The sequence below is a fragment of the Somniosus microcephalus genome, chromosome 22 (assembly GCF_052327205.1).
Source record: "Somniosus microcephalus isolate GS21.2 chromosome 22, FLI_Smic_1.0, whole genome shotgun sequence".
NCBI lineage: Eukaryota > Metazoa > Chordata > Chondrichthyes > Squaliformes > Somniosidae > Somniosus > Somniosus microcephalus.
This window is the reverse complement of record NC_141008.1, coordinates 2,100,782-2,122,928: the sequence shown is the minus strand read 5'-3', so window position 1 is coordinate 2,122,928 and position 22,147 is coordinate 2,100,782.

Sequence of the window (22,147 nt, the reverse complement as noted above, 5' to 3'; positions counted from 1 at the left end):
TGTCCAAGTGACTGTTAATTTTGTCCCTGATTACTGTTTCTAAAAGCTTCCCCACTACCGAGGTCAAACTGAATGGCCTGTAGTTGCTGGGTTTATCTTTACACACCTTTTTGAACAAGGGAATAAAATTTGCAGTTCTCCAGTCCTCTGGCATCACCCCCGTATCTAAGGAGGATTGGAAGATTATGGCCAGTACCACCGCGATTTCCTCCCTAAATTCCCGCAGCATCCTAGAATGCATCCCATTCACTCGTGGTGATTTATCTACTTTAAATACAGCCAGCCTTTCTAATACCTCTTTTTTATTAATTTTTATCCTATCAACTATCTCCACTACCTCCTCCTTTACTATGCCTATGGCAGCATCCTCTTCCTTGGTGAAGACAGATGCAAAGTATTCATTTAGTACCTCAGCCATACCCTCTGCCTCCATAAATAGGTCTCCTTTTTGGTCCTTAATCAGCCCCATCCCTCCTCTTACTACCTTTTACTATTTATATGGCCATAGAAGACTTTTGGATTACCTTTCATGTTGGCTGCAATTCTATTCTCATACCCTCTCTTTGCCCCTCATTTGATTTTTCACTTCTCCTCTGACCTTTCTATATATAGCCTGATTTTCAGATGCATTTGCAACTTGACATCTGTCATACTCGCTCTTTTTCTGCTTCATCATATTCTCTATCTCTTTCATCATCCAGCGAGCCCTGACTTTAGTTGTCCTGCCTTCCCCCCTCGTTGGAAAGTACCTCAACTGCACCTGAACTATTTCCTCTTTAAAGGCAGCCTATTGTTCATTACAGTTTTTCCTGCCAATCTTTGATTCCAGTTTAGCCGGGCCAGATCCGTTCTCATCCCACTGAAGTTGCATTTTCCCCTGTTAAACATTTTTACTCTCGATTGCTCTCTGTCCTTTTTCATAGCTAACCAAAACATTATGATACTATGATCACTGTTCCCTAAATGTTCACCTACTGAAACTTGCTCCACCTGACCAACCTCATTCCCCGGTCTGGAGTACAGTTACGTTGAAAGACTGAAGAAGCTGGCGTTGTTCTCCTTGGAGCAGAGAGAATTGAGAGGAGATTTGATAGAGGTGTTCAAATCCATGAGGGGTGTGGACAGAGTAGATAGAGAGAAACTGTTCCCATTGGCAGAAGGGTGGAGAACCGGAGGACAGAGATTTAAGGTGATTGGCAAAAGAACCAAAGGCCACGTAAGAAAGACTTTTTTATGCAGCGAGTGGTTAGGATTTGGAATGTTCTCCCTGAAAGGGCGGTGGAGGCAGATTCAATCACAGCTTTCAAAAGGGAGTTGGATAAGTATCTGAAGGGAAGAAATGTGCAGGGCTACGGGGAAAGGGCGGGGGAGTGGGACTGGCTGAAGTGCTCTTGCAGAGAGCCGGCACGGGCTCGACGGGCCGAATGGCCTCCTTCTCCGCTGTAACCATTCTATGATTCGATGGTTCTATGACCATGTGCTGTAACTTTAAAAAAGGTTAAAAGGAAATTGAAGAAATTAAATTAAAGTACTGTTCCTTATGGTGATGCAGCACTCCAGTCCCTGCGGTGCCCATCGGTCTCGGAAGGCCGCGAGCATGCCGGCGGACACCGCGTGCTCCATCTCCAGGGCCAGCCAGGGGTGAACGTGGCCGTGGAAGAGAGGCAGGCAGTCGGGCCGAACAACCCCCTGGACCGCCCGCTGCCTGGACCAGTTAATGGCCACTTTGGCCAGGCCCAGGAGCAGTCCCACGAGGAGGTCCCCCGACCTGCCCGCTCCCTTCCGCACCGGGTGACCGAAGATCAGGAGCGTGGGACTGAAGTGCAGCCAAAAATCGAGGAGCAGCCCCTTCAAATTCGCTCCCCGGGATGAAGGTCGGCATCCTATTGGGTGAGCGTGAGGCCTGTCTGGACGGATGAACGAACGCACGCATGCACGCAGGGAGACAAATGACACGCACGCACGCAGACATTCACAATGGAATTTACACTTGAGCGAACGAACAGAGGAATGAATGACTGAATGATTCAACGATGACAGTAGGACTGGCGAATACGGGTTCTTTCTTTTCTTGGTTTATTAAACAGTGGCAGTTTGTACTGTAAACATTATTGAATTACCTGTAAAAATGTATTATTGTATTTATATTGTTGACCATTAAGCTGTTTTCGAGGCTTTATCCTTTTTATTGTGGTCAATGAATGTAATGGATTTACTATGTAATTGATGAGTTGTATAAGTAATGTTGTACATGAATATTAACATTTAAAAAAAGGACAGCAGGTAATACCAAGCAAAAATGAAGAGTTACTAGATTGCCAATAGGACTGGTGTAAAATTGTTTTTCACTATGGGTACCTGTACTGTTAATATTGTTGATTTGTCTGTAAAATTTACCACTGCATTTGTACTGTTAGTCCTAAAGCTGTTTTTAAGGCTTTGTTTTATTGCGGCTAATGAATGTAATGGATTTATTATGAAGTTGATGTATTGTAACAAGTATGACTAGATTTAAATAAAAGAGTGACACAAAAAAAGAAAAAAATAAGTTTAAACAAGGCCCCAATATCTCCGTGTGCCCCGTGGGAATGCGGGTTCACATGGGGAGCCCGTGGGCCAATCAGACCATTCATTTACTGCGGGTTAAACAGGGGATAAAAAGGGGGAGTCGGCTCGACAACCTCACTTACCTGGGAGCCTCACTTGTTAGAATGGAGGGGCTGCGGGTTCTGGGCTTGTTCTTTCTTACAATCTGTTCATCTCAGCCGCCCTCTCTCCTTCTCCCCGCCGATCAATGTTGGCTGTCTCCCAAATTCCGCCAAGACTGCGGCTTTGGGGGAATTGAAGGCAGTGAGTGTGTGCGGAGAGGCTGCTGCTTTGATGCCGGGATGTGCCGCCGTGTTTCTATTCACTCCACAATCTGCCAGGTGGATGTATTCTCGGCTCGCCTATATTCTGGGCCAGGGCTTCCCAGGACCAGCCGCAATCCAACTGCACTGGGGATTCCCTGGACAGTATCCTCTCTCCTCCTGTCCTGAATCATCAGCTGGAGTCTCCAACCTCTCCAGTCCGGGAGCTGACGGGTTTAGGAACTGTGTTCAGTTCTACAGTTTGAAAGTCTGATCATTGAGATCCTGACCCAGGAGATCTCCTTCCTTCTCTATGCGACTTGGGACTTCTGATGGTTGAATTGCGCCCCAGGATAGGAGGGCAGAGTGAAGATCCGTCCCTGGCTGGCACTGACCGGACAGGGTGTGGATTTGATGCAGCTCTTGTGTAACCAGTCCAGTAGGGCTGGAGTTGGTGAACCGTCTCCATTAGATGGAGAATTGGGGAGTGGACGGGGAGAGAAGGAAACTAGAAGCTGGTGCTGAGTTGGGCGGAGTTTCTCCCCCTCCCGGTAACGGTTCCCTTGCCATTCCCCGTGCAGCAACTAACCGCCTTTCATTGACTCTCTTGCAGTGTGCACCAAGGATGGGCGGGTCCTGATCGCCATCTCCAAGGATTTGACGCTGCCTCCTGTAGACCTGACAACGGTCCATCTGAAGGATGGACACGGAGCGGAGTGCAGTCCGACCGTGGCCTCTGCAGACACTGTGCTCTTTCAGTTCGCAGTCACTGAGTGTGGCACTACTCAGCGGGTAGGTATTGTGGGCTGGGAGCCCCATCAATGGCTGTCAGTCGGGTGGGAAAGAGGGGGTCGAAAGGGCAATGGGGGCCCTTAAAGACACGACATGTGATCAGGCAATGGCAGACTTGCTCAATTTCTCTGTAATGATGGTCTTCGGTCTCTTGTAGCTGGACGGGGTGAACGCCGTCTATGAAACGGATGTGTTGGGTCAGTTTGAGATCTTGGATGGAGCTTTGGGATCGGTGACCCGGGACAGCCCCTTCAGGTGAGACTGGGAGCACATGGAGCGGGTAGAGAAGGTGAGGAGCTGAATTCTCCAGCCGTGTCCGTTCTCTTGCAGGCTCCATGTCCAGTGCAGTTACAAGGGGAGCCAGGAGTCTGAACTGCAGGTGAAGCCCCGAGTTTACAGCCTTTCTCCGCCACTGCCTGCCACTGAGGCCGGGATCCTGGTTCTGGAGCTGAGAATAGCGAGAGGTAGCGAGTGCTGCTGATGGTTAGTGTCCAACTTCAGGCGCTCTCTCTCTCTCTCTCTCTCTCTCTCTCTCAATAGTGGCCGTCCTTCATCTTTCTCTTTCCAGATGGTGGCTACCGGAGCTGGTACGTGGCCAGTGACTACCCGATCCTGAGTGTGCTCCGGGACCCCGTGTTTGTGGAGGTTCGAGTCCTGAACCGGAACGATCCGTCCCTTGTGCTGGTGCTCAATGACTGGTGGGCGACCCCCACCCCCGAGCCGCATTCGGGGCTCCGATGGGACCTCCTGGTGGGCAGGTAAGGCAGCGAGTGAGGGACCTTGGGGCAGGCTGGTGATTGGGGAGGGGGGCGACATGGACTGGGTGAAGGAACGGCCAATAATCAAACCAATCTGAGCTCCAGGTTGACGATTGGTGACTTGAATGGACTGGTTTCTTTATCTAGTCTAATCTCGGGACTTTGCTTTGATGTGCCGCTGTAACTCTGTAGTTGGGAGTTCCAGGTGCCCTCTCCATATAACCCGCTCTTTCTCTGTTCCAGGTGCCCCTTTACTGGTGACAATTACAAAACCCGCCTCCTCCCGGTAGACGCCGCTTCCCATTCGCCGTTCCCAACTCACCAGAATCGGTTTGTAGTCAGCACTTTCGCTTTCTGGGACCGAGTTTCGGGCCGGGCTCTGAGCGGGGAGGTGAGTTTCCTTCAGTCTTTCTCTCTGGCTCTCTTGGTTGAACTTGTTCCCTGGGTCTTGCTCAGTGAGGAGGCCCCTGTTGACCCTCTGACTGTAAAAGCATAAATCTCCTGACTGGGAGCTGTGGCACTGACCAGACCGCACTGTCTCTTTCCAGGTTCACTTCCACTGCAGTGCTGAGGTTTGCTTCCCTTCCACCCGAGAGAACTGCATGGCTCCCTGCAGCCCCAGTAAGTAGCTGGGATCTGACTAGAAACTGAACCTTGATGTGGAGGGGTGGGTGTGGGGCATCTGGACACTGGGCTCACTCAGCAAGGGCCCAACAGTGGGCACAGGAGCAGTGTCCTCAATATGCCCGCTCAACTCTATCCCAGTTAGTCTACAGCAGAATAGCAATCTGGCTCAGGGGCTCTGAGCACATCTTGCACTGGTTCTGAATGGAATCCACCTCTGGCCTTGAACATTGATCCAGCATCCTGCTGTCACCAGGAGTTCCCGGGTGGAACTGAACCGATATCTGGGGGCGGGGAGACCTGGGCAATGTGTATATGTCCAGTGTAACCGCTCGTCAAACTAGTGCTTAAAACGGGTCTCTTTCCCCAGGAGACCAGCCTGGCCATTGGACCCGTCAACGACTGCAAACTTTGCTGGGTTGATGCGGGTCCTTCTGAGAATCAGGAGTGAATCTTAGTCTGACAGTGAGGGAACAGTGTTTAACTGCAGTCCAATCTCTCCGGTACTCACTGCCCGAGGGTTTTTACATTGGGCCATCGGATTGTACACCTGATTCAGGGCTTCAGACAGCTGCACATTGAATCGCCCACCTTGAACTCTTGCCTCTTGTCTCCCCCAGAGAGGCGAAGAAGCGCCGATGACCGGGCTGGGTCCTTGGTGACCTCTGATGGAGCCATCATTTTCCTGGAAGATGAGTGTGGGTGCTGGGATCCACCAGGAAGAGAAAGGTAAAGGAGGCCCCTGCTACTGTCTAGTGATGGAGTAACTGGTGCCTATCTAACCCTCCCTTCTCCCCACAGATGCTGCTGCTGATTCCCCCTCCCGTGTTCTTCCTGGAGCAGCGGTTGGGGTAGCTCTGCTCTCCGTGGCCCTGTTGGTCGGGACTGTTGCCATGTGGAAAATGGACCATCGCCGCAGGGTGGGCTCCGAGTGCAGCTCCATGGAAATGTAGATGTGTCTGTTGGACAATAAACTCCTGTTATACATGAACCCTGGTCTTGTATTCAGAGAATGGCCTCCTTCTGTGCTGTCACCCTTGAGCCCGTGCCTGCTGTTTGCAAGAGCACTTCAGCTAGTCCCACTCCTCGGCCCTTTCCCTGTAGCCCTGCAATTTTATTTTGTTGCTTATCCAATTCCCTTTTGAAAGCCACGAATTAATCTGCTTCCACCAACCTTTCGGGCAGTGCATTCCAGTTATTAACCACTCCGAGTAAAAAAACACAATGGGTTTTTCTTCATGTCCCCTTTGGTTCTTTTACAATTAACCTTCAATCTGTGTCCTCTGGTTCTGGCCCGTTCTGCCAATGGCCACAGTTCCCCTCTATCTACTGTCTCGACACCTCATGCTTTTGAAAACCTCTCAAATCTGCTCTCAACCTTCTCTGCTCTCTGAAACTTCTCTGCTCTAAGAACCCCAGCTTCTCTAGTCATCCATGTAACTGACATCCCTCATCCCTGGAATCATTCTTCCATGCACCCTCTCCTAGGGCCGTCACATCATTCCTAAAGAGCGGTGCCCAGAATTGACACAATACTCCAGTTGAGGCCAACTGATGTTTTATAAAGGTTCATCATAACTTCCTTGATTTTGTACTCCATGCCACTGCTTGTAAAGCCCAGTATCCCATATGCTTTTTTAATTGCTTTGTCAACCTGCCCTGCTGCCTTCAATGATTTGTGCACACATACTCCCAGGTCTCTCTGTTCATGCAGCCACTTTAGGATTGTACCCTTTAGTTTATATTGCCTGTCCTCGTTCTTCCCACCAAATGTTTCACTTTGCACGTTTGTGTTAAATTTCATCGGTCTGCCCATTGCACCAGTTTGGCTGTCTTGAAATCTATCACACACCTTTCCCTGCCCCTGTACTTGCTTAAACTTTGTTACATCACTAACTTTTACCCATTCCCATGAAGGGTCATCGACCTGAAACATTAACTCTTTCTCTCCACAGAGGCTGCCTGACCTGAGTATTTCCAGCATTTCCTGCTTTTATTAAACCACTAGTTGGGTTGTTTTGGGCCTCGCTAGACCAGTAGTGGCAAGCTCACTCCTGGTCTTCAACAGCTGCTGTGACCAACCTTCCAGCATCGGTTTGGAATCCAGTTCCAGTATCGATCAAAACTCCAGTCAATACAATAAAGCAGTAGGGGGAGTATTAGCACATCAATTGAGGGTGGAGACGTCGTGGCCTTTCTTATCCTTACTGATCTGGAACTGTAGGAAGCGCTAATCCAGTCACCCCACTCAATGTGGGGTGTGATACCCACAGTGTGGAGTGGAACTCTTGCACAAGAGGCTTTCCTCAATCACTGGTGCCTGAAGGAGCCTTTATTGTGGGGACAACCTCTACAGGAAGTCTGGGATTGAGGGAATAAATAGGATAAGGTAGGTCACTATCAATTGGCTAGTCTAGTTTCAGTTGCTGAGAAACTAGTTTAGACCATACAGGATACTTTGCGTTTGACTTTGGAGAATGTGGAGTTAACAATGATCAGTCAGCAGAGATTTCCCAAAGCCAGGTGGTGCTTGAGCTGCTGCACAGAACTCTGACAGGAGTATTGATGAAAGAAATGCTCTGCTTTTCATTGGTCTAGTTTCAAGATGTGACCTGAATTATGGGAAAGATGATGGTTACGGAACCAAAGCCACTGTGGCCCATGGTTAGTGGTAATGGGGCAGGGGCCCCATGTTTCATCCACTGACAGGTGCAGGTAGATCCATAGTGGGGACTGTGGGGCTTCTGCAAGACCCACAGCAATGATGCAGATTGAAAAATTTCAATCCGAGCCCCCCAAACTGGGACTGTGTGGGTAGTGTGTTCTGGGCCATGGATTGTCCAGGATCATGGGTCAGTGGCACCTTGGGTTCAATGTAGGGAAAGGTGAGGTCTTGCATCTTCAATACATGGAAGGAGTGGAGAGCAGCTCCATGGGTCAGTAAATGTGGTCGAGCAAGAATCATGTTGGTGTCAAATACAAAGTTAGAATGTAATTCAGCTGCCTTGGTCCTTGGTCCCTCTTCATTGAACTCAACATGCCACTTAGAAAATAACAGGATTGTGCAGAGTCAACAGATTAGCGAAAGGGAAATCGTGTTTGACAAATCTATTGGAGATTTTGGAGTTTGTAACTAGCAGCACAGTTAAGGGGGAATCTGTGGATGTGGTGCATTTGGTTTTTCAGCAGACATTTGACAAAGTGCCACAAGGTTATTAAACATAATTAGGGTCCTTGGGATTGGGGGTAGTATACTAGCATGGATTGAGGATTGGTTAACACTAAACAGTAGGACTAAATGTGTCATTCTTGGGCTGGCAGGCTGTAACTAGTGGGGTACTGCAGGGATCCGTGCTTGGGACTCAGCCATTCACAATCTACATCAATGATTTGGATGAGGCGACCAAATATAATATATACAAGTTTGCTGATCCAAAGCTCGGTGGGAATTGAAGTTGAGGGGATATAGACAGGCTGTGAGTGGGTGAGAACAAGGCAAATGGAATATAATGTAGAGAAATGTGAAGATAACCACTTTGGTAGGGGAAAAATAGAAAAGCAGAGCATTTTTTAAATGGTGCGAGATTGGGGAAATGTTGGTGTTCAGAGGGACCTGGGTGTCCTTTATAAACAAATCACTGAAAGTTAACATGCAGGAACAGCAAGCAATTAGGAAAGCAAATGGTATGTTGGCCTTTATTACAAGAGGATTTGAATAGAAGAGTAAAGATGGCTTACTGCAATTATATAGGGCCCTGGTGAGACCACAGCTAGAGTATTGTGGACAGTTTTGGTCTCCTTTCCTAAGGAAGGATATACTTGCTATAGAGGGAGTGCAACGAAGGTTCACCGGACTGGTTCCAGGGCTGGGGGTTGGTCATATGAGGAGATTGAGTAGACTGGGACTATATTCCCTAGAGTTTAGAAGAATGAGGTGATCTCATTGAAACATATGAAATTCTTAGATTGACAGGCTAGATGCAGGCAGGAGGTTTCCCCTGGCTGGGGAGTCTAGAACCAGTGGTCACTGTCTCAGAATAAGGGGTTGGCTATTTAGGACAGAGGAGGAGAAATGTCTTCACTCGGAGGGCGGTGAATCTTTGGCATTCTCCACCGCAGTGGGCTGTGGAGGCTCAGGCGGTGAGTGTATTCAAGACCGAGATCGCTGGATTTCTGACTAAGGGATAGGGGGATAGTGCCGGAAAGTGGAGATGCGGTAGAAGATCAGCCATGACCTTATTGAATGGCAGAGCAGGCTCGATGGGCCAAATGGCCTGCTCCTGCTACTATTATGTTCTGTTTTAAGAAAGGAAAATCGTGTTTGACAAATGTATAAGAATTCTTTGAGTATGTAACGAGCAGGCTGGATCAAGGGGATCCAGTAGATGTAGTGTATTTGGATTTCCAAAAGTCATTCAATAAGGTGCCACATAAAAGGTTACTGCACAAGATAAGAGCTCAGTGTTGAGGGTAATACTTTAGCATGGATAGAGGATTGGCTAACAGAAAAGGGTCAGGATAAATGGGTCATTTGGCAAACTAACTAGTGGGGTGCCACACCATGAACGTGCATTGTGCTTTGCAAGGATAGTGGGCGGTGCAGGGCGCCATTGACTGCACACATGTGGCACTGCGGGCACCGCAGAAGAATGCAGAGGTTTTCTGAAACCGCAAGGGGTTCTACTGCTTAATGTCCAGTTGGTGTGTGACTACAGACAGCTGATACTTGCTGTCAATGACTGCTATCCTGGCAGCAGCCACGATGCTTCTATCCTGCGCCAGAGTGGTGTGCCAGAGCTTTTCCAGGCAGTGCAACAGCGAGGTGGGTGGCTCTGCGGAGACCAGGATTATCCATTCTGCACCTGGCTGATGACATCGCTCCATTACCCCAACACCCCTACTGAGCTGTGGTACAATGAGAGCCATCTCGCCACCAGGAACATCACTGAGCAGACGATCGGCGTCCTCGAGCAACGGTTCTGCTGTCTGGACAACTCGGGAGGAGCCCTGCAGTACTCGCCTGAGCGAGTCTCCCTCTTCATAGTTGTTTGCTGCATTCTTCATAACCTGGCAATCCTCAGGACCCAGCCAATGCCACCAGGGATTGGTGCACCACCGGAAGAGGAGGATGATCAGCAACAATGTTGAAACTGCAAGGGCTGTCCATCAACGGCTGATAAGACGCCGCTAGGCCCCTACTCAGGAAATGGTTTCTGGCATAGAGAACAACATGATCAAAAGCAACCCGCAATCCCTATAGCTGGCCAAGGCAGCAATGATTCCAAAGGCCAAACATGTACATTTTGAATACAACAACTTTTTGTTTTACAAACTGTGTGTCATTTATTCATGACAAACTAATAGAAACAAACACAACAATTCATTAATTAACATAACTGGTTCTCACAACCTGGAGGTAATGGCCAAAACACTAAACAAAAGTAATTACATGAACCTCGGCCTTTAATAAAAACATTACTAACATTTTGTCAGGCCTCCTACTGTTTGCCCTTCGAGGGTGATCTCCTTCCCTTGGCCACTTGCCCCCTTCCCACCCTACTGCTCCTCCAGAATGGGGCCCCAGTGGCTGAAGCACGCTGGTGGAAGGCTGCTGCTTGTCAGAACCTGAGACTTCAGATGCCCTTGAAGGACGGCCTCGACCAGCTCTGGGTCTGGGGGGCTCGGCTGCAGACTGCACCAACTCTGTATAGGTAGCAGCAGTCTGTGCTACAGCTGGTGGCAAGTGCAATGGGGAAGTGCCAGTGGTGGGAGCAGGCATGCTGTCAACCTGAGCGAGGACAGCACCTCCCTGCTTGACCAACACACTGGCACTCCCACGGGGCAGCACTTCAGCATCCGGAGCAATCTGCTGGAGCACAGAATGCTGGCCTGCTGCGGTACCGTGAGAGCCCCGGGTCAATGTGTCCGAACCAGCGATGATGGCAGCAGTCAGTGCTTGCGTGGCCTCAATCTGAGACTGCAGGAGAGCAGTCCGCGATTGGATCACGGCAGCCAGTGACTGAATAGCAGCACTAAGCAGAACTTGTGTCTGCTTGTGCTGTAGCGGAGTGCTCCACACTCCTTGCCAGTGCATCAATGCTTTGGGGCACCCTTCCCACTGCACCCATGAGCTGAGTGTGCCTGTCCACCGCCTGGGGCTTCATTTCAATGATGAGCCGCTCCTCCTCTGCGTCCAGTGCAGCAGGACTCGCTGGCCTACACTCCCTCTGGGGAGAAGGACACCGAGCTTCCCTACCCCCGTTGCATTGCTGCAGCCTGCTGGGTCCCAGAGCTTCACCTTCATCAGACCCTGCGCCCCTCCAGGGAAGATGTGGTCCCAGTGTGGACATGGGCTTCCTTGGGAGAGGGTGGCGCTGAGGCTCCGGATTCCTCTTCCTCCTCGCCTATGGCTTCACTCCCACTAGCAGCTTGAGGGCCCGTCTCCTCAGCTGGTGAATCACCATCTGAAAACAGGGAGGTACAAGAGTGGCTTTAGCATCAGGACAGGGGGGCAGTAAGGGAGGAAGGAGTGCAGCGATTTACTAAGTTGGATTGAAAGTGTCAAAGGCTGGTGTTGTGAGGGACAAGTGGAATGAGAGAGGAGAGAAAGCTGATGACCTTACCATTGCTGTCCCGAACGGGGTCAACCTCTCCATGGGTGATGGGACTGATCACCTGGATTGCCACAATCCTGTGGACGCACACCTCAAGATCGCTAAGTGGTTGCAGCTGAGGTGGCCCTCCACCTGTCTGTTGCTGCTGTGGCCTGTTAGGACATAGCTTGGCCTGCAAGAAAAATGACGGTGTCTGAGTAAATGTGCCGCCATGGTCTTGCCTGTTGTGCCTCCCATAGTTGAATAACCCTCAATGTGTGCAAGGTGTGGAATGTGCGTGTGTGTTTTATGAAATGGCCCTAGGTCTTGGTTGAGTGTTGGACATTGGGGTTTTAAGACCCTCTGGCCATAGAGTGAGGTTGAGATGGAGGGATGGAGAGGTATTGAACAACAGCCACTCACCCTGAACACCCGAGTGAGGTCGTTGAACTTTTTTGATCTGTCGAGAGAGAAACAGAGTTAACGTTCCAGGTCAATGACCCGTCGTCAGAACTGGAATAAGTTAGAGATGTAAGAGATGCTTAAGCAAGTGTCGGGGCAGGGAAAGGGATGAGGGAAGCAAAGAACAAAAGGGAAGGTCAGAGACAGAAACATAGAAGATAGGAGCAGGAGTAGGCCATTCGGCCCCTCGAGCCTGTTCCACCATTCAATGCGATCATGGCTGATCATCCAAATTCAGTACCCTGTCCCTGCTTTCTCCCCATATCCCTTGATCCCTTTAGCCTTAAGAAATATATCTAACTCCTCCTTGATTATATTTAATGAATTGGCCTCAACTGCCTTGTGTGGTAGAGAATTCCACAGGTTCACCACTCTCTGGGTGAAGAAATTCCTCCTCATCTCAGTCTTAAATGGCTTACCCCTTATCTTAGACTGTGACCCCTGGTTCTGGACTCGCCGGCCATCGAGAACATCCTTCCTGCAGCTAGTCTGCCTAGACCTGTTAGAATTTTATAAGTTTCAATGAGATCCCCTCTCATTCTTCTAAACTCCAGCGAGTATAAGCCCAATCGCTCTTCATACGTCATTCCTGCCATCCCAGGTATCAGTCTGGTGAATCTTCATGTTGGATAAGTGTTGGGCATTGGGTTTTTAAGACCCTGTGGCCATAGAGTGAGGTTGAGATGGAGGGATGGAGAGGTATTGAACAACAGCCACTCACCCTGACCACCCGAGTGAGGGCGTTGAACTTTTTGCGACATTGGATGTGGGTCCTGGGCACCATGCTCCTGGAGGAGACGTGATGAGGCTCCTCCCTCCAGACTCTTCTGTAGTCACGCGGCAATAGCCTCCTCCCACTCGCAGGCTGCAGTATAGCTCTTCTGCACTCCACCGCACCAACCAGAGCCTCCAAGGCCCGGTCACTGAAGCGCTGAGCTCGTTCTCTTACCCTCTCCATAGTCCTTGGCTGAAAAATTTAGGCACAGATCTGTCCAGGCCGAGATTCAAGCCTGCAATGAGCAGGGTGTGGCTGGAGAGCAAGATCCATCCTCCCCTTTAAGAACTGGTCGGTGCCAGTGCGTCTGTGTTCCATTGCTAGCTGACATCACCTGCGCTTCACCCGCGCTCTGAGTTAGCGCCTCGCTCCTCGGCCTTTGCGCCTTAAGACAGGTGTGTAGCGCCTGATTTAGCGCTCCAATCACCTCCAGGGGTGATAAACACCAAGGGCTAGATTTTCAGTTTAGGCAGTTTTGGGGCGCTAGCTTTAGCGCCCGCCCGAAGTTAGCGCCCGCCCCAAAGTAGCGCCCCGTTGCCGGGAATTCAGTGGCTTCGCCCTAAGAGGTTGGTGGAGCGCTAAAAGAGGCGTTCCACTACTCTCTTTAGGCGCTAAGCCGGCGGTCCATAGGGATAGCGCCCAGGCGGGGCGCAGCACGGGTGCGGTCATTTTTGCACTGACAGCAGACCCCGTGGTGCCGACCAGCTCTTAAAGGGGGAAGGGACGAATTAGTCTGCTGCCACGCCCTGCACACTGCAGCCTTGCAAAGAGGCCTCAACACTACTGCTCAGCCCCAGGGAGTCATGGCAACGCCAGAGAAGGCCCGTCAGCGTGCCCTGCGCTTCTCAGAGGGTGATCTGGACATCATGCTCACAGCTCTGGAGGTGAGGCGCAAGATCTTGTTTCCAGACAGTGGGAGGAATCCAACCCACCACGACTACACCAAAGCCTGGAAGCAGATCGCCCAGAGGGTGACATTCACCGGCGAGGCCCCCAGGACCCACACACAATGCCGTAAGAAGTACAACGATCTGACCAGGATTGTGAGGGTGAGTAGCCTTTCCAGTCTCCTCCTCATTCTTGCATGTACACCTGACATGATGGGCAAAGGGACCTGAAAGTCCTTTTGGCCAGCCCTCAGCCAGCAGCATTGGGACAGTCATGAGCATCAAATGGCCATTCGGCACTCTACACTTTGGCCAAGCTATTCCACCATGGGAGGCAGTGCACACTACATCAGGGCTTCACTCTGTCCAAGCTATTCCACCATGGGAGGCAGTGCACACTACATCAGGGCTTCACTCTGTCCAAGCTATTCCACCATGGGAGGCAGTGCACACTACATCAGGGCTTCACTCTGTCCAAGCTATTCCACCATGGGAGGCAGTGCACACTACATCAGGGCTTCACTCTGTCCAAGCTATTCCACCATGGGAGGCAGTGCACACTACATCAGGGCTTCACTCTGTCCAAGCTATTCCACCATGGGAGGCAGTGCTCACTACATCAGGGCTTCACTCTGTCCAAGCTATTCCACCATGGGAGGCAGTGCACACTACATCAGGGCTTCACTGCGCACTTACAGCCCGTCCTTTCTCTTGCAGGCTAAAGTAGCGTTTAATCGCCAGGCCCGTGCCAGGGGTGGCCGCGCCAAGCTGCAGAAGCTCACTCGGCTGGAGGAGCGCGTGTGTGTGCTCATGGGAGCACGTGTGATTGTCCCCACAGCGTGCGGTGTATCCGACCCTCCACTGCCCGGCAATGGTAAGGACCTCGCCTTTTGGCCCTCTCGCGTCGCACTGGCCCATCCGAGCTACCTCCTTTGCCACTGTCCCACCAATGCGCTGAATCCCACCAGTCCTAACTCCCTCGCTGACGCCGTCTCCTCACTCTGAAGCTACTCTTGTGCATTCCTGCTTTCAGCTGGTGACGACCAGGACCCTGAGGCTGCCAGTGACAGCACCTCCAACCAGGAGGAGGAGGAGGAGCAAGCCGGACCTTCGGGGGAACAGTCACGTCCCGCAGGAGAGGAGGAAATGCTCGACACCTCCTCACTGGACGAGTGCCTGGAGGAACTGTCGCAGGGCAATGCAGCTTCTGGGACCAGTGGCGTCCAGCCACCCAGCAGCCGTGCGCGTGGCCCGCGGCCTTCCCCCCAAAGGGGGGAAGGATCAGAGGGGAGTGCTGCTGCTCGGCACACTCGCCATCACCAACGCGGCAAGGGTCCCCTAGTTCGGCCCCCTCCTCCCCAGCGGGAGAGTCGCGACTCCAGTCCGGACACCTTCACTTCGGAGGAGGTGCGGAAGCTCGATCAGATGGCCGACGACTCGGACCGGCGCCACACGGAGCTCATGAGCGTGGTGGGGCGCATGCCTGAGGCCATCGAGTCGCTGGCGACCAGTGTGCGCGAGTTCGGGGCAGCAACTGCCGCGACTGGCCGCATGCTAACTGATGCCATCAAGACCCTGGCGGATGTGATGCGCGCGCACACCAGGACCACAGGGCCACTCACTGCTGCCACACGCGCTGTCTCAGGCAGGCATCGCCAGGGCAGGCGCCGCGCTGGACCATCCCAGCAAGCCGGCCGTCGGCTGATTGCTGCGGATCCTGCAGTGCGGGCCCGGCCGAGTGCCACCGCGCCACAGCACCAGCCAGCGCATCCCAGACGCCAGCTGGCCCACATTGCACCATCCGTCGCCGCCATTCCCCCTCTGGGGCGTCAAGGGCAAGCGGCTGCAGCTGATGGTGGCCAGGCTCAGGCGCGCCACTCAGGAGACGGCCCCTCGAGGCCCAAACGCCGTGTAGGCCGCCCCCCAGCGGCATCTGGCGGAAGGGCATCTGAGCCTCAGGCGCCTTCCCCCAGCCTCGCAGCAGCCACTGGGCAGAGCTTGCGAAGGAGCAGCAGGCAGGGCAGGGGAGGCAAAATGCTGGCCAAGGTCTCGCCCTCGCGGGCCACTCAGTAGAGGGTGTGGCCAGCTTTCCTTTAATATGGCGGTGGCCATCTTTATTTTGCCCATGGTTGTGCTTTTGGAGGGCTTTTTTTTTGCGTTAGGCCGACGTTGAGGCCCGGTTTCAATAAAGGTGGAGTGGCTCCTCCCCAGTTTGTGGGAGTGAGTCGTTTGTTGGGCTTTTTGTGGGGCCCGTTTATTGTTTTTGGGGATTCATGTGGGAAGGGCTTTTCATTTTTGTTTAATAAAAAATTATCTTTATTCATGCAGTCTCCATGGTTGTTCTTCTTAGTGTTTGTTGGCTTCGCCGGCTGAGGGCTTGCGGAGCGGCTGCATTCATCTTCCCTCATGGCCCCTGGCCATTCCCTGACAGGGGGCTTAGAAGTACCGTGTAATAAGGTGGCGTCGTGCGGCCCTTGGCCCTGGTCGCTCCCTCCTGGGAACGTACTCCTGCTCCTCCTCCTCCTCCTCCTCCTCCTCCTCATGCTCCTCCTGCTCCTCCTCCTGAGGTGCTGGTCCAACGTCAGGTGGCAGTGCCTGAGTCCTGCGGATAGCCAGGTTGTGTAGCATGCAGCAAACCACCACAAATTGGGAGACCCGGTCCGGCGAATACTGGAGAGCTCCTCCGGAGCGATCAAGGCAGCGGAACCGCTGCTTGAGGACCCCAATAGTTAGCTCGATGATGTTGCGGGTGGTTTGATGGCTCTCGTTGTAGGCCTCTTCAGCAGCGGTCCTGGGCGCGCGGAGCGGGGTCATGAGCCAGGTGCACAAAGGATAGCCTTTGTCCCCGAGTAGCCATCCTCTTGGGGGAGGCTGTGCCTGGAACATGTCATGCACAGTACTCTGCCGCAGGATAAAGGCATCGTGGCTGCTGCCTGGGAAGCTGGCATTGACTGCCATGATGCGCTGCTTGTGGTCACAGACCAGCTGCACATTCAGAGAATGGTAGCCCTTCCTGTTGCGATACTGCTCGCCATGCTCCAGAGGGGCCCGCAAAGCCACATGCATACAGTCAATGGCGCCCTGCACCAAGGGGAATTCCCCGAGTCTGGAAAATCCCAATGCGCGCTGATGCTGGCTCTCCAGGGCCATGGGGAAGGAGATGAATTGGCTTCTCCTTCTGAACAGTGCTTCGGTCACCTGGCGGATGCAGCGATGCGCGCCGTACTGGGAGATGTTTGCTATGTCCCCAGCAGCGTATTGGAAGGAGCCGGTGGCATAGAAGTTCAATGCCACTGTCACCTTCACTTCCACCGACAGAGACGTCCTGCACCTGAGCTTTGGCCGCAGATCTCGGCGAAGCAGGTGGCAGATCTCTGCAATCACCCCCTTCCGGAATCGGAGCCTTTTAACACATCGCGCGGCACTCATGTTTGGTAGGAGCGCTGCTGGCGGTATAGCCTGACTGGGTAAGGCCTACGTGGTCGACGCCTGTAGCCCCCTCTGCCTCTAGCCAGGGCTGCCCCTCTCACAATACGTCTGCGAGCCCTACGGACATGGAGCTGCAGCTCCGCGTTGGCACCCCATGCAACCCCCATCAAATCCTGGCAAACACTCTAATTTCCAAATGGCCACTTGCAGCGCTGTTGCCTGAGTCCAAAAATACCTGGCTCTTGCTGCTTGAAACCAGTTAGCTATCCTCCTTGTTGTGTCTCCAGAAATGCGTTGCACAAGACTGTTTTCTGAAATAATGGATGGCCTTTATACTGGAGAGGACGTTCCCTTTAATTAGCGCCCCCCGGGGCCCGCGCTGGTTGTGTTGCGTTCCTTTTTCCAAACGCTCCGGCCGCCCGCCGCACAATGGGGCGGTCCGACTGAAGTTTGCAATCGGGGCGGCCAAAGGGCGTTGCACGAGGATGTGACGTCATTTTCTGCGCGCGCATCCGGGCGGGCGCTAAACTTTGCGCCGGCGCTAACGGGCAACTTAATTTGGGGCGGGGCGCAAACTGCGCTGCGCCCGGGCGCTACACGCATAGCGCCCGGAAATCACTTCTCTTAAGGCGCTAACTGCTGGCGCAAGCAACTGAAAATCTAGCCCTAAGTTTCCAGTCGGAGGCGATAATTAGCGCCAGGCGCTAATCATTGGGCCCGGCCGATAATTGAGCCCCAAACGGGGCGACACCGAATTTCTCCCCCTAAATCTACCAGGTGACAATGTGCACCCTTATCTCACCCCAACTGTTGATCCAAACCATTCCGCTAGTTCCCTGTCCACTCCAGCGCACACAGGGACTTCTGGGAGATGTTCTCTCGCAGTCTGACAAGTTTCTCAGGAACACCGAACATCCACAAGGCATGCCAGAGACCTTCTCGCCACACACGGTCAAAGGCCTGCTGTGTGATAACTTTGGGAAGGGCCTTGGGACGTGTTGCTGCGTTAAGGCGCTATATAAATGCAAGTTGTTGTTGTAAAGTGGATGTTGTGTTCTGTAAGTTTCTCCGAACCATGTCTCTTGTACAGTGGACATCACTCACAATCTACGGACACAAATGACTGTAAAACGTATAATAGGTGATTGGGAGGTGGCAGTAAACCCACGGGCCCCGCCGTGCTCTGTTACATTTTCCGGGGTCTACAAGTTTCAGTCCTACATTTCAGAAGGAACATTGCATCAACCAGATTCTGGCCACGGCTGGAATTCCATTCAGCCACGGGCCAGGGCTTGTACCATGGCAGGTGTTGCTGACATTGTCATTTCCATTTGGACTAGTGATGCACCCTCTGATTCTCAGAGCCTTTAACAGGAGGAGTTTGGACAGGGATCTGTCCACTACAGGGATCACACCGAGACCATTCCAGGAGATGGGATCTCTGGGGGAGTTTGAAAAGATATCCTTCCACTACACTGGAGTTATAAGGAGACAGCAGGATTAAAGGGGCAGTGACAGCTTGGAAACTAAATTGGCTATGAGACAGAAAGCAGAGAGTAGTGGTGAAGGGATATTTATCAGACTGGAGGGAGGTTTACAGTGGTGTCCCCTAGGGGGCGGTATTGGGACCACTGCTCTTCTTGAGATCTATTACTGACCTGGACTTGGGTAAAGGAGGCATCATTTCAGAGTTTGCAGATGATACCAAACTCAGAAATGTAGTAAACAGTGAGGAGGATAGTAACAGATTTCAGGAGGACAGAGAGAGATTGGTGAAATGGGCAGACACATGGCAGATGACATTTAATGCAGAGAAGTGTGAAGTGTTTCATTTTAGGAGGAAAAATGAGCAGAGGCAATATGGACTAAATGGTACCGTTTTAAACGAATGCAGGAACAGAGAGATCTGGGGGTGTACGTACACGAATCTTTGAAGTTCATATGGCTCTTAAAAATCCTTTGCTTTATAAATAAAGGGACAAAGTAAAGGAAGTAATGGTAAAGCTTCAAAAATCACTGGTTAGGCCTTAGCTGTAGTATTGCATCCAGTAATGGGCACCGCACTTTAGGAAGGATGTCCAGGCCTTCGAGAGGGTGCAGAGGAGATTTACTGGAATGGTTCCAGGGATGAAAGTCTTCGGTTATGTGGAGAGACTGCAGAAACTGAGGGTTTTTCTCCTTAGAGCAGAGAAGGTTAATGGAAGATTTAATAGAGATGTTCAAAATTATGCGGGGTTTTCATAGAGATTATATGAAGAGACTGTTCCCACTGGCAGTAGGGTCAGCAACAAGAGGACGCTGATTTCAAACAATTGCCAAAGACCAGGGGGGAGATGAGGAGAATTTGTTTACACAGCGAGTTGTTGTGATCTGGAATGCGCTGCCTGTAAGGATGACGGAAGCAGATTCAGAAATACCACTCCCAAGGTAATTGGATATGTGCTTGAAGAGGAGCAATTAGCAGGGCCATGGGGAAAGAGCAGGGACTGGGATTTATTGGATTGCTCTTTCAAAGGCCGACACAAACACGATGGGCCGAACAGCCTCCTTCGGTGCTGTATCACTCTGATTCCAGGAGATGGGGTCTCTGAGAGGGGTTAGGTGTGGTGCTGAATCAATGTTCCCCAATGTCCACGGGATGGAAGCTGCCTCTCTGCACCGCAAGGTACCGAGTCTCTCATTGACACAAACAACACGATTATCATTTAGAATGATAGGTTTCTCGAGTTAATGAGACTCGGTGTCTAAATTCTATTAGTGCTGCCTCCTTAAGAGGGACACTTGTGGAGCTGACTCTTCTCATTACCGGCAATTGCCAATTTAAAGTCAACTACAATTTCCACACTTTTGTACTCTATACCTCTATTTATGAAGCCCAGAATCCCGTAAGCCTTTTTAACTGCTTTCTCAACCTGTCCTTCCACCTTCAACGATTTGTGCACACATACCCCCAGGTCTCTCTGCTCCTGCACCCCCTTCAGGATTGGACCATTTAGTTTATGTGTCCTCTCCTCATTCTTTCTACCAAAATCTATCACTTCACAATTTTCCGTGCTAAATTTCATCTGTCACGTGTCCGCCCATTTCACCTGCCAGTCTATGTCTTCCTGACTTCTGTCACTCTCCTCCTCACTGTTCACTATACTTCCAAGTTTTGTCTCATCTGCATATTTTGAAATTGTGCTCTGTACACCCATGTCCAAGTCATTAATATGTATCAAGAAAAGCAGTGGTCCTAGAACCGACCGCTTAGGAACACCACTGTATACCTTCCTCCAGTCCAAAAAACAACCGTTCACCACTACTCTCTGTTTCCTGTCACTCAGCCAATTCAGTATCCATGTCCACTGTCCCTTTTATTCCATGGGCTTCAACTTTGCTGGCAAGCATATTATGTGGCACTTTGTCGAACGACTTTTTGAAATCCATGTTCACCACGTCAACTGCATTATCCTCATCAATCCTCCCTGTTACCTCATCAAAAAACTCAAACCAGTTAGTTAAACACGATTTGCCTTTAACAAATCCATGCTGGCTTTCCTTAATTAAACCACACTTTCCAAGCGACTGTTAATTTTGTCCCTGATTACTGTTTCTAAAAGCTTCCCCGCTACCGAGGTCAAACTGAATGGCCTGTAGTTGCTGGGTTTATCTTTAAACACTTTTTTGAAAAAGGGAATAATATTTGCAGTTCTCCAGTCCTCTGGCACCACCCCCGTATCTAAGGAGGATTGGAAGATTATGGCCAGTATCACCGCGATTTCTTCCCTAAATTCCTGCAGCATCCAAGGATGCATCCCATCTGCTCCTGGTGATTTATCTACTTTAAATACAGCCAGCCTTCCTAATACCTCTTTTTATCAATTTTTATCCTATCAATTATCTCCACTACCTCCTCCTTTACTATGTCTATGGCAGCATCCTCTTCCTTGGTGAAGACTGATGCAAAATACTCATTTAGTACCTCAGCCATTCCCTCTGCCTCCATGAATAGGTCTCCTTTTTGGTCCCTAATCGACCCCGCCCCTCCTCTTACTACCCTTTTACTATTTATATGCCTAAAGAAGACTTTTGGATTACCTTTTATGTTGGCTGCAATTCTATTCTCATACCCTCTCTTTGCCCGTCTTATTTGATTTTTCACTTCTCCTCTGACCTTTCTATATGTAGCCTGATTCTCAGATGCATTTGCAACTTGACATCTGTCATACGCGCTCTTTTCTGCTTCATCATATTCTCTATCTCTTTCATCATCCAGCGAGCCCTGACTTTAGTTGCCCTGCCTTTCCCCCTCGTTGGAAAGTACCTCAACTGCACCTGAACTATTTCCTCTTTAAAGGCAGCCTATTGTTCATTACAGTTTTGCCTGCCAATCTTTGATTCCAGTTTACCCGGGCCATCACACTGAAATTGCATTTCCCCCTGTTAAACATTTTTACTCTAGATTGCTCCCTGTCCTTTTTCATAGCTAACCAAAACATTATGATACTATGATTACTGTTCCCTAAATGTTCACCTATTGAAACTTGCTCCACCTGACCAACCTCATTCCCCAGTCTGGAGTACAGTTACGTTGAAAGACTGAAGAAGCTGGTGTTGTTCTCCTTGGAACAGAGAAAAATGAGAGGAGATTTGATAGATGTGTTCAAATCCATGAGGGGTGTGGACAGAGTAGATAGAGAGAAACTGTTCCCATTGGCAGAAGGGTGGAGAACCGGAGGACAGAGATTTAAGGTGATTGGCAAAAGAACCAAAGGCCACGAAAGAAAGACTTTTTTACGCAGCGAGTGGTTAAGATTTGGAATGTTCTCCCTGAAAGGGCGGTGGAGGCAGATTCAATCACAGCTTTGAAAAGGGAGTTGGATAAGTACCTGAAGGGAAGAAATGTGCAGGGCTACGGGGAAAGGGCGGGGGAGTGGGAGTGGCTGAAGTGCTCTTGCAGAGAGCCGGCACGGGCTCGACGGGCCGAATGGCCTCC